Genomic DNA, 16,329 nt, shown 5'->3' with positions numbered 1-16,329 from the left:
TGGACACGCCAAACGACCAGTTCTTGACGAGATTTAAGATTTTATGTTTAGTGCAGTAATGTATATTCTGTTTAAATGCTCAGGGGAGCTTTTCCTCAAAAATAGCATCGTTTCGCGACAAAACTAAATTTATGTCGCCACACTCGCTCAGTGTTGCGAGTCTTAAACCACTGACTTGGTCGATAACGTCGTCCTAAATATTTTTTCAAAATGCGTGTGTGAACATTCGATGTGTAGTACTACAGAACCAGCAAAGTTTTTGTGAACGCTGCACAGAAACTGTACGGGGCATTTTTTCACATTTAAACCAGTTCCGATGAAATGCTTATTTGCTTCAGCAAGAGCAGGTCATGTAAGATCCCTGTATGAAAAAAATGTTTATTCGGTATAACTATCACTTTTTTGGGAGGCAAAAACGCGCAAAGGAACTTTTTGTCGTACTTAGGCCGCGGGTAAACCTTGAGCTTCTTCGCCATCAGCAGTCCCAGGAGCAGCAGGGTTTCCAGCGGTGCCCTGTGCACCAGCAGCGTAACGACCGGCACCACCATAGCCACCATAGCCACCATAACCACCATAACCCCCTAAGCCATAGGCACCGTACATCATACGAGTTTGCGCCACATTGCTTACAGTAGATGCCGTAGTTGAAAGAATGGAACCTGTGAAAGATATTCATTCATCAATCATCAGCTAATTCCTTTTTCATATGCTGGTAGTCACAGTTAAAGAAAACATCATTCATTAATATCTCACATCATCTCTTCACTTGTACTATGGGCGTCAAATGAAACCCAAAGAACGGCAAGCCTTCGGGATGGTATAGCGTGCGCCATGCAGTAATCACCCTTAGGAGGCGCGCGCATCATGCATCTCTGCGCCTATATGCGTGCCTGTTCCGGATGATAACAGGACGCGCGCACTTTAGCGTCGTTCAAGCTCGCCTTTGTTCGGCTTTCGTTTGATGTCGATAGTACATGCAGTGACGGCCTATTAGCCACCTATATTTTTTCCAAACGACAACATGATAAACAATATTCTTCTAATCAATCTTTAGGCGTATTAAATAACTTGAAGTTGTTGAAATGGTGTTTGGTGTTTCATATGTGGAAATTAACCTTCCAAAAACACCATATGAATATGAGAGACGCCGTAGTAGAGGGCTCCGCAAGTTCTAACCACCTGGGATTCTTTATTGTGCACCCAAATCTGAGCACACGTGCCTACATCATTTTTGTCTCCGTCGAAAATTTAGCCGCAATCGGGATTTGATGCCACCACCTGAGGCTAAGCAGCCAAGTACCTTAGCCACTAGACCACCGTGCCGGGGCGACTTAATGTTGTTCCTAGGTTATGTTTTGTAAGTGTGTATTGCGTGATCTCAAGTACAGTAGCTGACAACAATCACTTTTGACAATTTTCTGCTCAAATATTTAGGGTTACAGCAACTGCCAAACAAGAACGCATTCTGGGGCAGCTTTGGCGTACTGGAGCAAACCTTTCTCGAGTGAACAGCATATTAGGAAGACTTTAGGCTATGTGAAGAAATGAATATAAAAACAAGTCAATGCTTTGCCGCTAAGGCGAAGCAGTGATAACGATAGCAATAAATTGGAAGGTCACGCAAAGAATAGAAAGCAAGGCAAAACATGCCCCGTGTTTCTGACGCAGATGGGACGCAAAAACGTACTCACAGGTACAGATGCACGTGAGTAAGCGTCTCGATTGTTACTTCGGTGTGTCTGAAAAGCGCGCGCTTTTCGCAAAGGGAGACTGCAATGATTGCACTGACCTTTGTGCACCCGGTAACTACAAAGGAATTGTTCCAGGTAAAGCCCGAAGCCAGCCAAGACGTACAATCCCCCCGTTCTCTACACCACTAGTAAGGCGCGCGAGCGAGCGTCGCCTCCCGCCTCTAAGCGGGTCAAAGTACGTGTGAAAGATTGGAGGACACGCCCCCTCACGATGTGGCGACGTGCGCTCATTACGCCATCTTGCTAGTAATGCTGAAAACACGCTAATTCCCCCCCCCCCCCGAAAGGCTCGTCAGCAGTGGCAAGTGATAAATATAAATAGCTTGCCGTTTGAACATGAAGGACGTGCTCCTCGGTGGCTCGGTGGTAACCGCCTCGCCCTCACGATTGAGAAGATGCAAGTCCGTTTCTGCGCACCGGAGTCTTTTTTTTTTTTAAGTGTGAATACACTTTATAAGCGACCCCAAACCATCCACCGCCATCGGCGGCGTCCGCAGTCTTCTCTCTATCTTTAAAAGAAAGAGGACTTGGCCGGCCGCAGCGCGACGCTCTACCGAATAAGCCACGGACGCGACGCTGATATCGGTGTCAGTAACGCGCCTTATACCCACTCCTCCTTCGCTCGCTCCTCCGCTCTCTTTGCTCGCTGCAGCTGCGCGCGCACCCCTTTCTCTCGCGCGCCCGCCTTCTCTCTCAGTCTCCCGTCGAGAGCGGGTCGTGAGGGGGAGTAAAGTTAATATCCGTTGGCGTTCGCCAGTGAGTTAACGTAAACTCCCCCGTGTGATCAAATTGCGATTCCCAGGAACCATTACACCATAAAGGCACCATAGTGCGATTAATAAATATAATAGTGCGAATTAATAAATACCCCTCATAGCATCACCCCGTGTATTCGCACTTGACCATGTTCACCCTCGGGGAAATGCTTGGGAGTTTTTTTTTTTGATGCTTTCTTTCTTGCATTTTTATAGAGATAGATGCGTATACATATACGGTGAGTGACGCCGACGCTGGCGGCAAAATCAAGCCGAGAGTGTCCATATAATTGCTATCGCAATAAAATATTTATGTTCATATATACATGTTAAGGCACAAAAGATTCGTAAATAGCAGCTGGATAAATCTAACTCGCTTAGTACAAACTCACTCCCTGGTTTCGCCGCACCCCTGTACGGTACTTTCAAAGCTCTGAAATCCGCAATGAGTTATCATTATCAGCCTGACCACGCCCACTCCAAGGCAAAGGCCTCAACCATGTTCCGCCAATCAAGCTAGTCCTGTCTTTTCTGCTGTCCCGTTATACTTGCAAACTTCTTAGTCTCAATTTAGACTAGACCACACCGCCGCGGTTGTCTAGTGGCTAAGGTACTCGGCTGCTGACCCGCAGGTCGCGGGATCAAATCCTGCTGCGGTGGTTGCAGTTCCGATGGAAGCGGAAATGTTGTAGGCCCGTGTGATCAGATTTGGGCGCACGTTAAAGAACCCCAGGTGGTAGAAATTTCCGGAGCCCTCCACTACGGCGTGTCTCACATTCATATGGTGGTTTTGGGACGTTACACTTCACATTTTAATCAAGCCTCAACAGCCCGCTTAATTTCTGTCTTTCTGTAATGCGTTTGCCTTCTCCTGCAATACAGTCAGTTTCCTCAACGTATGAAGCGAAGTGATGAAAAAATGTGTTTCAGAACGAGTCTTCCCTGAAAGATATTTGTCTGCAATATAAATCACATTATCTTAGGCGCATGTGAGCGTTATAAAGCAAGTCATATTTCATGTTTATTTTCCATCATGAAAAATATTTGAAGTACGCCTTGCGCGAACACTCCTAACTCAAGTTCCACTCGTTAGAAAGTTTTCCTTTTTTCAGGCACATATAAAAAGCTTAGGCCAGTGCAATGAACCAAAACAAATGAGATCTAATGAATAATAAAACTATAGTTATCAAATTGCCAAAAAATTATGCACTACATAAGGAGAACCTTCGTAGAACAGCCATATTGAATCACATTGCACGATTTTGCTCGTGCAATGTGATGTTCATTACAAGCCTAGTATTTTGACGGAAAAGTGGGTGAAGTAATAAAAGATATTGTTAATTGTTAAATTGTTATAATGTTACACTGGTAAATTTATGTAAATTTTTTTAAAAATAATTGTTAAATGTTAACTGTTCGCGTACAGAAAAATGTCAGAAATAGCACTTTTGAGAAAGCCAACAAAAAGGATTTGAAACAGTTGCAGTTCCTAAACAGGGCACTTGGTAGAGCTATAAATTTTATTATTTGTTGCCTGTTTTGTCGTGTACCTCAGTATTGTGAGCCTTCTTTCTAGCGGCAACAAATTTTTTTCCAGCTTACCACGCTTTTTCTGTGTAGAAGGTCCGGCTCAATCCCAATTTGCTTGAAGATATGAATTGTGCTTCGGTTACCATTAAATGAATAGCGGATATCGTTTTTAAAATCTGCAGATTTCATGTACCGGGCAATTAACGTTATGCGAAACTTGCGGAGGGACAGCTACCGTGTTGCAATTATTTGATTGAGCTATACTCATGAAATGACGCTAAATATATGTACAAATGTTGCACGCACAGACATAAGTTGGAGAATTGCAGTTGTTTATATAACCGGTTGTTTGCACTTGCGCAACGATGCCAACTGAAACATGCTTATTAGCAACCCCAGAAGCTGATATGAAGCGCTGACGCTCGCGAGGATGCTAGCCCTGGACACTGCTACATAAATCAACTTAAGCGCAAGACAACTAACCACAATTGATGTTAACCCGATGTGACGGCTGTGTGAAAGGAGTACATATGTAGTGTATATAGAATTGGGTAGACAGCACTGCAACCACTATTACGATTCACGAAGATTACTGTCTATTTGAACAGTAGTTTCACGACCTGGCGTAGCACTGTAGTAAAATGCTTCATTGCCACGCATAATGCTTGGGTTTGATTCCAGCCGGGACCCTGATATTTATTCTTTGTATTCTTTGGGTCGACGCTACCGATGTACGGTATTTCACAATGCTAGTGCGTTGAAATTACCCATGTGTGCTCACGTCATTTCTGGGTAGGCACAAAGTGTCAATCACCTTTGGCACACACCCACCTAATAGCGACACATACCCACCCGTGGGTATGTGCCACTGCCTAGTGGGAAGAGTTTGACGATGTACGCAACGGGATCGTGACATTATTCATGTCTTGACCAGTGCATCATATTCTTGAAACCATCTTACCCTCCCATGCTAATTTTGGTTCACGCCAAGTTAAGGGCGTGGCCACGAGAGCACCCAAACGTAAGCAGTCAGATAGATAGATAGATAGATAGATAGATAGATAGATAGATAGATAGATAGATAGATAGATAGATAGATAGATAGATAGATAGATAGATAGATAGATAGATAGATAGATAGATAGATAGATAGATAGATGAAGTTCGCTGAGAAATGCTTCGCATTTAAGAAATCTGAATCGCTAGTGTACTCTAAAAAGTGGTTCCGAAAGCACCGCGTGGTTTATTATTCCATCTCTGCCATCGTTCCAACTACCTCTTCTTTTTTTTTTCCTAGCTGACTTTACACTACCAGTTATGTCCCAGGTGTGTCGTACCAGAAAAAGAAAGAGGTGTCGACCTGTTCACCTCACAGATGCCCCCCCCCCCCCCTTCCCCTGCAGACAAGTGGCCATGCGTTTTCACCTTAACTTGGCATCTTCATCCCCAAGCTGAAATGATATATAGACCTTTACTAAATGGCTCCTTGGGCGCCACCATAGTCATTTTTGGGCTGCGCAAGTTGGCGTGACCACCCAAAAATGCACTTGGATGCTGTGCTTTTAGCCTTTGTTCTCCCGCGCACAACTTATGAAGGTGGCGTTGCTTCCTCTCCTGTGAAAAGGTGTATAACAACAGGATGGCAAATAATACTCCTCACACACGAGCACATTAATCCTTTAGACGAGGGGACTCCTACCTGGAAGGCGTTTGAGCAAAGTGGCGCACGACAAAGGAGTAACTCTTTTCGAATAAAGATACTTTTCAGAGAAGCAAATCCCACGTCTATATTTTGGGGCACGAAGGGAGTACTGTCGCACAATATATTGTCACGATGAGTCACAAGTACTGGGGGGATTTATTGAACGACCGGGTAGCTAGCTCTAGGACGATGCGTCAGTCGTGGCTGGCTCTCGAGCAGAGAAGAAGACACGCGATCTTCTTTTTCCTCCAGATTGAGAGCCGCTCTTGCTGTCGACCCACTACGTGCTGGTGGCATTATCCCCCCTTCCGAAAAGAAAAAAAACAAGTCCCAAAAAGAGGAAAGAAAAGTACATAGCATCACCGCGATGCTACAACATAGGCACGTGAAAAAGAAATTGGAAATTCGGATAAAGTGAAAGTAAAGATTGAAGAGCATGCCAAAATAAGAAACGTCAATGAACGAGAAAGCAAGTTCACACAAATAAACAAAAAAACACAAAGGATGCTGTACAGTAAAGGAAAAGTTACGAGCAACGCGCAATAAATGGTTTCATGCGCAACACATGAACGACGTCCGGCCTCAGCCGTGTCCTACACCGTGCATGGGGTGTTGAGTCCGGAACCACTTCGTAGTTCACGTCACTGACGCGGCGTAACACTTTATATGGGCCAAAGTACCGGCTCAGCAACTTTTCACTAAGGCCACGGCGGCGGACGGGCGTCCACACCCAAACTTGATCTCCGGGGCTGTAAAACACTTCTCTGTGGCGGGTATTATAGCGTCGTGCGTCTGCCTGCTGTTGCTGGCCGATGTGCAGTCGCGCGAGCTGCCGGGCTTCCTCAGCACGCTCTGCGAATTCTTCGGCGTCAGTTGCCAACTCGTCTTCGTCTTGACGCGGTAGCATGGAGTCTAGCATGGTCTGTACTTCGCGGCCGTAGAGAAGCCGAAATGGCGTGAATCGCGTGGTCTCTTGCACGGCGGTATTATACGCGAAGGTCACGTAAGGTAAGATCCGGTCCCATGTTTTGTGCTGTACGTCGATGTACATTGAGATCATGTCTGCGAGGGTCTTATTCAGTCGCTCGGTAAGTCCGTTGGTTTGCGGGTGGTACGCAGTTGTCCTTCGGTGTCTGGTGTTGCTCAGTTTGAAAACTTCGTCCGTAAGCTGCACCGTGAATGCCGTCCCTCTGTCCGTTATTACACTGGAAGGAGCACCGTGTCGTAACACGATGTGGCGCATGAAAAATTGTGCTACCTCAGAAGCCGTGGCTCGTGGGATCGCTTGGGTTTCAGCGTAGCGCGTCAAATAGTCGGTCGCGACGATCACCCATTTGTTGCTGTCCGCAGACAGGGGAAATGGCCCGAGAATGTCCATGCCGACTTGGTCGAATGGCGTGCAAGGTGCTTCAATGGGCTGAAGCAAACCAGCTGGCTTAACAGATGGTTGCTTTCGGCGCTGACATTCCCGACAGCTCTTGACGTACTTCTTGACGCTTGCCGAAAGTCCTGGCCAATAGTACCTCTCACTCACTCTGGCAAGTGTCCGTGAGTAGCCCAGATGACCGGATGTGGGTTCGTCATGGCAAGCGAAGAGGACGTCGTCTCGCATGTCTTGAGGAACCACCAGGAGGTAGGCACGGTTGTTCGAACGAGTGTTCTTCTTGTACAGCACACCATCTCGAAGGCAGAACGATGGCAACGAGCGGAATAAATGACGTGGTATGATTGTGTCCTGGCCCTCTAAATGATCGATGATCGGACGAATCTCTGCGTCATCCCGCTGCCGTTTACTCAAGTCTGATGAGCTAATGGCGCCCAGAAAGCCTTCGTCTTCCTCTGCATCCTGACTGACGACAAGAAGGGGTGCGCGTGACAGTGTATCAGCGTCTTCATGCTTACGGCCGGACTTATGGACGATGGTGACGTCAAATTCCTGCAGCCGCAAGCTCCACCGTGCTAGCCGTCCTGAAGGGTCGCGCAGGCTTGCCAACCAGCAGAGGGCGTGGTGGTCCGTCACTATCTTGAAGGGACGACCATAAAGGTACGGGCGGAACTTGGTGATTGCCCACACGACTGCGAGGCAGTCTTTCTCCGTAGTAGAATAATTCGCCTCGGCACGGGATAGAGAGCGGCTGGCGTAGGCTATCACTCTTTCGATGTCCTCTTGACGCTGAACGAGCACTGCACCGAGCCCAATGTTACTAGCGTCGGTATTGACCTCCGTGTCAGCATCATCGTCGAAATGAGCGAAAACGGGCGCTGATTGCATGCGCTGTCGCAGCTCATCAAAAGCTGCTTGTTGCTCGTTTTTCCAGACAAACGGCGTGTCGTCCCTTGTGACACGAGTCAGAGGTTCTGCTATTTGTGAAAATCCATGAATGAATCGGCGATAGTAGGCGCACAAACCAAGGAAGCGCCGGACGGCTTTCTTATTGACAGGAGCTGGTAATTCGGCAACAGCGGCAAGCTTGTCCGGATCGGGACGGATTCCTTCGGCGCTAACTACATGTCCAAGAAATTTTAGTTCTTTATAGCCGAAGTGGCACTTCTGTGGTTTTAGTGTGAGGTCCGCCGATCGGATAGCCTCCAGCACGCTGCTCAGGCGGTGAAGGTGCTGCTCAAACGTGGTAGAGAAGACCACCACATCATCAAGGTAGACAAGACAAGTCTGCCACTTCAGCCCTGTGAGGACAGTGTCCATCATTCGCTGGAAAGTCGCCGGCGCTGAACACAAGCCGAAAGGGAGTACTCGAAATTGGTATAGGCCGTCTGGAGTGACGAAGGCTGTCTTTTCGCGGTCTCGCTGATCTACCTCGATTTGCCAGTACCCGCTTTTGAGATCGAGAGAAGTGAAATAATGGGCACGACGAAGTCTATCGAGCGAATCGTCGATACGTGGTAGCGGGTACACATCCTTTTTGGTCACGTTGTTAAGCTTTCGGTAATCGACGCAGAAGCGTAGCGACCCATCCTTCTTTTTGACAAGAACGACTGGAGATGACCACGGGCTGTTGGATGGTTCGATAACGCCATCGTCAAGCATCTCGCGAATTTGCGTACGTATCGCTTCACGTTCTTTAGCCGACACGCGGTAGGGGTGCTGGTGTATTGGGCGTGCGTCCTCGTACGTGATGATCCTGTGTTGAGTGATGGACGTCTGGCGGATCTTTGAGCAACTTGCGAAGCAAGACCTGTACTCGAACAAGAGCGCTCGCAGCGCAGTCTGGTTATCGGTGGACAGATCAGGATTGATGTCGATGTTGCTCATTGATGTGTCTGCGTTATCCACGATTTCTGACGTGAGACAGTTGGTTACGTTTGCTACTTCGTGGGCAAACGCTATTGAAGTGCCACGGAAAAGGTGTCGATGCTCGTTGCTAAAGTTGGTAACGAGCAATTCAGATCGGCCGTCACGAACGTGTATTACACTTCTCGCTACACATATGCCTTGCTGCAGGAGGTGTTCTAAATTTGTCTCGGCCACCACATCGCCATCGCTCAAACCACAGAATGTTACGTCGACTAGAACACTGGCTCGGGGAGGAAGCGTCACGCTCTGTTCAGAAATACGGAGTACGTCGACACGCATTCCGTCATCCTGCACGTTGATTGCTCGCTGGGCTGAGAACGTGACGCGGCGCTCTTGCAGATCAATGATAGCTCCATTTTCCTGTAGAAAATCAACTCCCAGAATGACGTCACGGGAGCATACACGTAGAACAAGGCAGCTTGCTACGAATGTGTACCCTTGAATCTGTACTCTAGTTGTGCAGGCGCCCAGTGGAGTAACGACATGGCCACCAGCTGTCCGAATCTGCGAGTTATGCCACGGCGTGATTACTTTCTTCAGCTGCGTTGTCAGTTTCCCGCTCAGTATGGAATAGTCTGCGCCGGTGTCCACTAACGCATTAACTACACAACCATCAATTGTTACTGCTATGTCGAGTGAAAGCCGGCTATCCTTTGCAGCAGCAGGTGATGTCGGACCAGTTTCTGTACGGTTCTGCGTCAATAGGAGGTCTTCAGCGCTTCGACGTTCAGCGACCCCGCTCCCAGAAGTCGCTTCGGCTAGTTTTCCCATCGGGGGCTGGGAGATCGTGCGGTAGAATACCGCTGGGGCGTTGACGAAAATCGCCTCGGTGATGGCGAGCGCGACTGGCGCCCGGCAGACGGTAGTGCATGCTGCTGGGAGAGGTAGTTTTGGATGTCGCGTGGTCTCTGACCATAACGGGGTGGCGGCGCGTACGCAGAGAAGCCGCGAAGCCCAAGACGGCGATAAGGGCACTGGCGGTACAAGTGATCAGCTTCTCCGCAGTGAAAGCATAGAGGCCGATGATCGGGTGTGCGCCAGACATCAGACTTCCGAGGAGACGAGTGGCGATCGTCGATGTACTGGACCGGTTGCACCGAACGATGGGCGACAGAAGCACCACGGACAAAGGGCAGGGGCCGTGGCGTGTACGTGCCTTCGTAGTATGGTATGTGCTGCGCTGACTCGAGTGAAACTGCAGGGACAGGATGAACGAACAATGGCGGCGATGCAGCAGGGCGCTTCAAGGCTTCCGCGTAGGTTGTCCCACGGTGGTATTCAACAGGAGCTGACACAGCTGTATCAGGAGGCAAAGTGTCCCGGAGGGCCTGGTGCAGCTCATCCTTGATCACAGTTGCAATAGAGCTAACCGTAGGATGAGGTGTTACACCAGCCTTTTGCAACTCTTCACGTACGATATTACGGATGAGTTCACGTAAGGAGTCATTGCTGGTCCCAGCGGCGGCGAAAATGTCAGCAGTGGACATGCCACTGACTTGCCTGTCGTATTGGTTTGATCGCTGCTGTAGCATTTTTTCCATTGTCACGGCTTCAGACAAGAACTCCGCGACCGTCTTTGGAGGGCTTCGCACGAGGCCGGCGAAAAGCTGGTCCTTGACACCATGCATCAAGTGACGCAACTTCTTGTCCTCCGTCATTCTTGAATTTGCCCGTCGGAAGAGACGCGTCATGTCTTCGACGTACGCGGTCACAGTTTCGTTTGGCGACTGGACGCGGGCAAGAATAGCTCGTTCAGCTCTTTCTTGGCGGTCGGCGCTGGCATATGTCTGCAGAAGCCTACGACAGAATTCGGGCCACGTCGTCAGCTGCTCCTCTCGATTTTGATACCACGTGCGAGCCCCGTCTTCGAGATAGAAGTAGACACGACCCAGTTTCGCCGCGTCGTCCCACTGATTCAAGTTGGCTACGCGCTCGAAGTCCGCCAACCAGTCCTCAACGTCTTCGTTCTCCGTACCATGGAACGTCGTCGGTGCCCGTGGGCTTTCCAACGTATATCGGTTCGACGACGTGCTTCCCGTGCCGGTTGGCAAGGTTTGTACCGAAGTGCTGGTCATGTTTGTTGACGTGGTGGGAGTAGTATCGTTGACTTCCGGAGGCAATCCCCTGATTCGGCGGCTGGTCCGATGCACGGGAGTATTGACTGGCACTGGACTCGTATTACGGCTTCCTGGGGGGGTCTGCAGCATCCGTGAGACTACCCAGCACCTTCCACCAGTTTGTCACGATGAGTCACAAGTACTGGGGGGATTTATTGAACGACCGGGTAGCTAGCTCTAGGACGATGCGTCAGTCGTGGCTGGCTCTCGAGCAGAGAAGAAGACACGCGATCTTCTTTTTCCTCCAGATTGAGAGCCGCTCTTGCTGTCGACCCACTACGTGCTGGTGGCAATATGCATATAATATCAATCAGTGAAAACGTGTCGCCACACTGCGGTGCCTATTATTCGTTGCACAGTGAAAATGTTTTCATTTTAACACTTTACTCCTGAGAAGTATAACCCATCACCTGTCACGCAATTAACATATGTGGTTGTTTGTACAATTTATATATATAGATATCTACCCCTTATGTAACACCCCCAAGTGGGGTCTTTAAGGCAATAAAATGAAATGAAAGTAGTAATGCAATTTGTTGGAGAGTGACGGTTTCTGCTCTGGCTACACTTTCTAACGCCTATATCGCGTCGCTAATGTTGACACTCTTGTGTTGGAGCTCAGTGTTGGCCGCGGCAGTAGCTGTAGGCCCTGAAATGGCTGTGTGTTCTTGTGATGTGAGCACGCGTCTCCGCTGTTTTTTACAAAACTCGTGTAAATATGCCTCTCTGCTGTCTCATTGCACGTCCACTATAAAACACGGCACACCGTCACTGTTTCTGGCAAGGAAGTTTAAACAAAAATTGCCGAAGCGGAAGGTCCCGCAATGCTTTGCCAGCAGTAGTGACGCCAGATTTCGCCCTTCAAAAAGCTCCGATAGATGCTATTTTCTGGTGGTGCCCACTTAGACATCAAGTGGCTTTGATTCGTTAGTCGAAAGCCTATGTTAATTATAAGTTAAAAGGTTGTTGTTTCCGAAGAAATCATCCGCAGAGACCAGTATCGGTTACTTAGTCTCCAATGAAATGTGCCTCTTATTCGAAAATTACTAAAGAAAACTAGTAACATAAGGACACTCTCTTAGCATTGTCTCACCCTTAAAGGCTGCCATGTTAAACTCGTTGGGCGTGCGAGAAAAACGCTCCTTCTCAATCGCCGAACACCAACAGCTCATCATGCCCCTAGTAAGATGGATGTCGTAGCCGCCATCTTACGGTTGCCACGGCTTCGCCCAGGAGCAAGAATTTTCACTCCAACAAAATTTCAAGAAATCTTTGGTTTCAGCCATGAAAAAGAGCGGCAAAAAAAGTACAGCTCAACACCAAGGAGGATTAGAGAAAAATTCCTGGAGTGGAAGCTCCCACAACGCCTTGCCAGCAGAAGTGAAGCCACCTTTTGCCACTGCCAAGATGGTGGAAACATGCTCTTTTCTTATAGTGCCCACCTAAAGATCAAGTGGCTTTAATATGTTATGTAAATGCTACGTTAGTTCTATAATAAATGCCGACGAAATAACACACAGAAACGAGTATGCATGACTGAATCTTCAAAGAACTTTGCTTTCAATTAGAGGCTCATTAAGGAAAACTAGTAAATGTAAGACGCACTTGGAGCACTATATCACTCGAAAAAGTTTCATCATTAAACTCGTCGGGCGTGTTAGTGAAACGCTTCGTTTTTTAATCGCTGCATGGTGATAATTTATCATGCCCCTAGTAAGATGGCCGCCACAGCCGCCATCTTGCCAGAGGAATGGCTTCACTTCTGTGCAATCATTTCCACTCCAGCAATTTTTTTTAGTCCTCCTTGCTTAAAGTGATAGTTGCGATACGAATTTATGTTTGTTTAAGAGGCGCTTAAAAAGAAAGAAAATTATGAGAATGTTTTTTATAGCGAAACAGGTAGAAATGAAAAAAAAAACAATCTTATGCCCCATTATCTCTGACTGTGACGACATGCGCACGTTCTTTAAATATTTTGAAAAGTTCTGCTGGCACAGGCAGCACCAATTTTTTTCTACAGCGTTTTTTGGGGAAACCTTCTAATGCAGCAGTCCAGATCTGTCTATCGTTGTGGCAACGTATTTCTCCTAATGGTCTCGATAGAATGCATTTACTTCAAAGTGCATTGCTTTTTTCCGTGTGTCAAGGGTATTTTCAGTGATCCTCAACAAAACTCGGGGTGAAATTCAGCAATCGCAGCTCAGTAGCGCAACGCTGTGGCACTCGCCACCGTTGTTTAATGTCAGTGAATACGGCTGGTGCGTTTTAATGCGACAGCGTTATAGAGCTCAATTCGTATCAACTTTGTCGTTGGAGTCGGCCAAGTCAACCGTTGTGAACAAGGAAGCAGCGTTGCCTGCGAGCGTAATTTCAAGTGGATGGAAGCAATGAAGTACGCAAATATTCGCTCTGACAAGGATCCGGCATTCGAACCTGCGATTTCTTGACCCTTGGTGGGATAGGGTTATTCACTCGGCTACAATGCATGCATCATCTAGGCTGCTTACGTTGAGCTATTTTAGAAACACATTAGGGTTGGTGCTAAGCAGATATTGCTGGTTCATCGGCATCTTGATGCAGCCCTGTCGTGATGACGCAACGAAGCAACAGCTGCTCTTTTGCACGTCATTGCTTCGTCACGTTTCCATGTCTCGATGAGCCGTATGTATGTATGTACGAATATAGAAGCCGGAGTGTGTGCCCACTCAGTTATCCTTGCAGTACAGTGTAAATATCCAAGGAGAAGTAAAGCTGGTGTAGCGACTCGGGAGGTTGGAGAAACGCGGTCACGTTAGGCTATCGCAGTCTACTCGTGAAAACGATGCTCAAGCATTCTTCACTTTTTCTCTCTGATTCATCCGACATCATCGGCTTTCCGAGCTCGCATTCAGTCTCGCAAAAATATATATATACGACGTCCAAAGCGATTGTCCCACGTTTAAAACATTATTCGGAGCCTCACCACACTCTCAGTGGCAAAAAAAATTAAAAAAAAATGACTTAGGCGTGTACATGTATTCGCGACCGCAATACAAACACACAGAGACTTCATCGAAGGTAAACTTAACGCTTCAACACATGTCTTCCCATTATGTGGTTAAAAAAGACCTATGGCTAAAGGAAGCGCTCGTCGGTCACTGAATGGTACCCGATATCGCGCCTTCATATAGGTACATCTTCTTAATAAGGGCGATAGTCTTTCTAGGGGACGCTCTACGCAAAAATTTTGGTCTGTATGTCTGTCTGTCTGTCTGTCTGTAGATTTGTCCGTTTCTCCACCCTTAACGGTGCTGTGTACTTTAAATGGCATCGAACAGGCCGACCTCACCCACTGCGCCCACCAATATTGCTCAAGATTCAGTGTTCATACTTGTGCGATTGTCAATCAACATTGACCCCGTATCTGCATGTTTCTGCAAACGTCGTCGAAAGACGATAGTCTTGCGTGCGGAGAGAGTGTGCAAGACATTCATTTGGTGTTTTGCGCAAAAAAAATCGGTGAGTGGTATTATAGAGGCGCTACGTTAGATTGCCTCGAGCGTGCCGCGGAAGCGAATGAGCGCATCAAGTCACGACCGTTTCAAGTACCCGATGCCTTTAGGAGGGGACAAACAGACAAATGTGCAGACAGACAGACCAAAATATTTGCGTCGTAGGTCCCCAAGAAAGACTATCAACTTCAAAAGCAATTATTGCGCATATCTGAAACAACATAACAACACATATATATTCTGTATGAGTGGTTTTTACTGGAAAGGGCATCCATGCGTAATTCCAAGGACCGTAGCATTTATCACGCTGCGCTCATCATGGAATGCTCGAACGAAAAGGCAAGTGTTTCCAACGCTTTGCAAAAAATACACGGTGGTGGCACCAACCCGTCGCCTTGCTTCTTTATCAGGCCCGTCTCAGAGCCGCGCGTTGTGTTTTCCGATATAATTGCCAGATAGCGCTCATGTCTCACGTGTGACGTGGTTTGATGCGCTCGTTCGCCTCCGCTGCACGCTGGAGGCACTCTAACGCTGCGCCGCCAAAATACCATTTACCGATTTTCTTGCGCAGAACACCGAAGAAACGTTTGGTTCAGTCTCTCCAGGCGCAAGACTATCGTCTTTAAATGAGATTCGCAGTGTAACATGCAGATACGGGGCCAATCTTCGTCCTGTAATTGTGCCCATCAGTTGCACGACAGATGAAGGAAATAACAGTAAGGTGATGCAAGCTCTGGCAGAAGTGAAAATTCGTGTGGCGTCTCGTCTTCTGTAACATTCTGTACGCAGGTCCCGTCGTCTGGCATGATTACGTGCCAACGAATGTTGCGCTTCGCCATTGTAAAAGGATATATTGCGACGTCCGTACTAGCCTGCACGTGTGCACACGTTTCAGTGGGGTGTGACCATGCCAGCTCTAAAAGGGATTTGTACTCAAAAGAAAATGCCGATCATAATCAGGATATAGCTTGTCTATTATCATCGTTCTCGTTAAATTCGTCTCTTTCACTGTCTGCGGCCTTTGGGTAGAGTTTTGGCCTATGATAACTCTTTTCTACAAACACGCAGTTGACATCAGTCATTGCGGCTGCGCCATGTTAGCACAGTGATAAACGTTTTTCCTTGTTTATTAGAAAAGAAGGGTACTTTCTAGGCAATCGTTACTTCTCCATTCATTGTTTTTTTACTAAATACTTAAGCGTAGTTAATGAAGATGGATGGCACCATACCTATTATTTCATAATAGCGCCTTCTCAGAGGCAAGTTTGGAGGTAAATGTTAGAAATGTTTTTTTACGAATACTCGCTCCTTTCGAATCTTTTGCACATTATCGACGGGTACCCTAGAGATCTTATTAAGTACTTCCTAGAAAATATAAAAATATGCCATACCAAAGTGTTCGCTTGTAAATTTTGATGGTGGTTTGATAGGTCCAGTGACTTTGGGAGCTTTCAGAGCTCCAGTGGGCTTAGAAGGTTTACGTGGCGGAGGCCTGCGCGACGGTTTCTTAAACTTAAATTTAGAGCTTAGTTTCGGAGGTATTTTCAGTGAGACTGCGGGCTCTGCACTAGCACCAAATGAGCCTTCGTCTAGTATCACGAACAAAACAACGGCACATGCAACTGCAAGAAACATAAGATGGAAGTGCGAAATATTCGCCATTGTTGTTA

General features: G+C 47.4%; 1 long non-coding RNA gene across 1 annotated transcript; it reads right to left on the bottom strand.

The window, feature by feature from the left end:
* Window positions 1-231: 231 nt before the first annotated feature.
* LOC142766857 (uncharacterized) lies at window positions 232-16,329 on the bottom strand. The gene is made up of 3 exons (XR_012884622.1): window positions 16,051-16,329; window positions 442-659; window positions 232-361 (listed from the first exon to the last, which is right to left on the bottom strand). It is a non-coding gene; the product is annotated as an uncharacterized LOC142766857 (long non-coding RNA).

The sequence above is a fragment of the Rhipicephalus microplus genome, chromosome 7, assembly GCF_043290135.1.
Source record: "Rhipicephalus microplus isolate Deutch F79 chromosome 7, USDA_Rmic, whole genome shotgun sequence".
In the NCBI taxonomy this organism is placed as follows: Eukaryota; Metazoa; Arthropoda; class Arachnida; order Ixodida; family Ixodidae; genus Rhipicephalus; species Rhipicephalus microplus.
The sequence above is the reverse complement of the archived record's forward strand: the minus strand, read 5'-3'. Positions and strand labels throughout refer to the sequence as shown.